The following is a 583-nucleotide window of genomic DNA, read 5'->3' on the forward strand; positions in this document are numbered from 1 at the left end:
CAGACCTTTCTTTCCTTTGGGTACTTCCGGGGCTTTCTTCAGGTTTCCTTTCTGAGCTGTTTTTCTGATTTTGGACCTGGGAGCCAGGCCTCCTGCACCCTCAAGCTTCTGCGCTTCCTCTAAAATCATTTCTCCCTTAGGCCCCAGCCCCTCAAACCCCCCCTGGAAAGCACTGGTTGCTTCCTGTGCCCGTGCGCTTCCTGCTCCCGGCATTTCAGGTAAATGGAGTCAGACAGCCAGAGCCTTTGCACTGGCTGCTTCCCTCAGCTCCCTGTTCATCCTCGCCGCCTGCAGTGTGTCAGCCCTGTGCTCCTCTTGGCTGTCACCCACTCCCTCTGGGGACATAGTTCTGGGGTCGACACCTATTTTCTTCTTTGTTGTTTGTTTTAAAATAACTTGTCTAATGTATTGGTGCCTAGTTCCAATAAGCATAAGACTGATGCTCGAGTAGGCAGGTTCGGGTCTCCTGGCTGTGCACCTGGGGCTCGCAGCTCCGGTGTCACCTCTGAGGAGCTGCCTGAGCCCGGGGCTCCTACCCCCGTGGGGGGGGCGGGCTGCCAGCCTCTCCCTGTCATGGGGTGGG

Source organism: Myotis brandtii, unplaced genomic scaffold, assembly GCF_000412655.1.
Source record: "Myotis brandtii unplaced genomic scaffold, ASM41265v1 scaffold436, whole genome shotgun sequence".
In the NCBI taxonomy this organism is placed as follows: Eukaryota; Metazoa; Chordata; class Mammalia; order Chiroptera; family Vespertilionidae; genus Myotis; species Myotis brandtii.